Source organism: Glycine soja, chromosome 20 (genome assembly GCF_004193775.1).
Source record: "Glycine soja cultivar W05 chromosome 20, ASM419377v2, whole genome shotgun sequence".
NCBI classification, from domain to species: domain Eukaryota; kingdom Viridiplantae; phylum Streptophyta; class Magnoliopsida; order Fabales; family Fabaceae; genus Glycine; species Glycine soja.
This window is the reverse complement of record NC_041021.1, coordinates 30,002,671-30,005,260: the sequence shown is the minus strand read 5'-3', so window position 1 is coordinate 30,005,260 and position 2,590 is coordinate 30,002,671.

The following is a 2,590-nucleotide window of genomic DNA, read 5'->3' as shown; positions in this document are numbered from 1 at the left end:
TAAACAAAACGAGAATAAAAATGCACGAAACACAATGTGGACCACTACGGGTACATAGAATGAATCGAAAAGCTTGGTTCGAGGTACTTACCCGTTGAAGATCGAAGAACGATGAAGAACGAATGAAGAACGTCGAAGAACGGTTGAAACCTTTGCGAAATTCTTCACGGAAAACGTTACGGAAACGTTTCGGAAGCGCCTCGGCTTAGATTTTCTTCACGGAAACGATTTTTCCAAGCAAATTCGAAAGAGAGAGAAGTGCCAAAGGGGCTGAACCCTTTTCTTCTTCACTTCCTCCCCTATTTATAGCAAAATAGGGGAGGTGGTTGCCGCCCAGCTCGCCCAGGCGAGCCAGGTTGCTTCCTCCAGAAGCAACAGCCTTCTGGAGGAATATTCTGGAGGGCCCAAGTGGGCCTGGGTGCTATTTGCACCCCCATTTTTACTAAGTACACCCCCTCTGCTTTTTTTGGTGATTCTTTTTTCGTAAATTTACGGAAACTTACGAATTTTGTAACGATACTCGTTTTTTTCCGTAATGTTACGGAACCTTGCGGATTACATAATCATCCCCTTTTTGACTTACGGAATGTTACGGAACCTCACTTAATTATGCAACGATGCTTCCATTTGATTTCCGGTGTGTCACGGAAACTTACGAATTGTGCATCAATATTTTTTTTGGTTTTTCGGCATGTCCTGGAATTTCACAAATTGCCTAATGATGGGTACCAAGCACCTCACAAGGACCAAAGAAAGGTCGCATGTCATCAAGCAAAGGTCCCCGGACGAAATTAGGGTATGACACCCATGAATTGCGTTTTCGTTCATGCGTCCTCCACCCACGAGTTTGGAGTCATGCGTAGTGATTGCTTAATGCAATTCTCCATTCTCAACCCTTTCTCGGAGCACCATAAATTGCGTTTTCGTTCATGCATCCTCCACCCACGAGTTTGGAGCCATGCGTAGTGATTGCTTAGTACAATTCTCCATTCTAAACCCTTTTTTCGGAGCCCCATGAATTGCGTTTTCGTTCATGCGTCCTCCACCCACGAGTTTGGAGCCATGCGTAGTGATTGCTTAGTGCAATTCTCCATTCTCAACCCTTTTTCGGAGCCCCATGAATTGTGTTTTCGTTCATGCGTCCTCCAGCCACGAGATTGGAGTCATGCGTAGTGATTGCTTAGTGCAATTCTCCATTCTCAACCCTTTTTCGTACCCCATGAATTGCATTTTCGTTCATGCGTCCTCCACCCACGAGTTTGGAGCCATGCGTAGTGATTGCTTAGTGCAATTCTCCATTCTCAACCCTTTTTCGGAGCCCCATGAATTGCGTTTTCCTTCATGCATCCTCCACCCACAAGTTTGGAGCCATGCGTAGTGATTGCTTAGTGCAATTCTCCATTCTCAACCCCTTTTTTCGGAGCCCCATGAATTGCGTTTTCGTTCATGCGTCCTCCACCCACAAGTTTGGAGCCATGCGTAGTGATTGCTTAGTGCAATTCTCCATTCTCAACCCTTTTTCGGAGCCCCATGAATTGTGTTTTCGTTCATGCGTCCTCCAGCCACGAGATTGGAGTCATGCGTAGTGATTGCTTAGTGCAATTCTCCATTCTCAACCCTTTTTCGTACCCCATGAATTGCATTTTCGTTCATGCGTCCTCCACCCACGAGTTTGGAGCCATGCGTAGTGATTGCTTAGTGCAATTCTCCATTCTCAACCCTTTTTCGGAGCCCCATGAATTGCGTTTTCCTTCATGCATCCTCCACCCACAAGTTTGGAGCCATGCGTAGTGATTGCTTAGTGCAATTCTCCATTCTCAACCCCTTTTTTCGGAGCCCCATGAATTGCGTTTTCGTTCATGCGTCCTCCACCCACAAGTTTGGAGCCATGCGTAGTGATTGCTTAGTGCAATTCTCCATTCTCAACCCTTTTTCGGAGCCCCATGAATTGTGTTTTCGTTCATGCGTCCTCCAACCACGAGATTGGAGTCATGCGTAGTGATTGCTTAGTGCAATTCTCCATTCTCAACCCTTTTTCGTACCCCATGAATTGCATTTTCGTTCATGCGTCCTCCACCCACGAGTTTGGAGCCATGCGTAGTGATTGCTTAGTGCAATCTCCATTCTCAACCCCTTTTTTCGGAGCCCCATGAATTGCGTTTTCGTTCATGCGTCCTCCACCCACGAGTTTGCAGCCATGCGTAGTGATTGCTTAGTGCAATTCTCCATTCTAAACCCTTTTTTCGGAGCCCCATGAATTGCGTTTTCGTTCATGCGTCCTCCACCCACGAGTTTGGAGCCATGCGTAGTGATTGCTTAGTGCAATTCTCCATTCTCAACCCTTTTTCGGAGCCCCATGAATTGTGTTTTCGTTCATGCGTCCTCCAGCCACGAGATTGGAGTCATGCGTAGTGATTGCTTAGTGCAATTCTCCATTCTCAACCCTTTTTCGGAGCCCCATGAATTGTGTTTTCGTTCATGCGTCCTCCAGCCACGAGATTGGAGTCATGCGTAGTGATTGCTTAGTGCAATTCTCCATTCTCAACCCTTTTTCGGAGCCCCATGAATTGCGTTTTCATTCATGCATCCT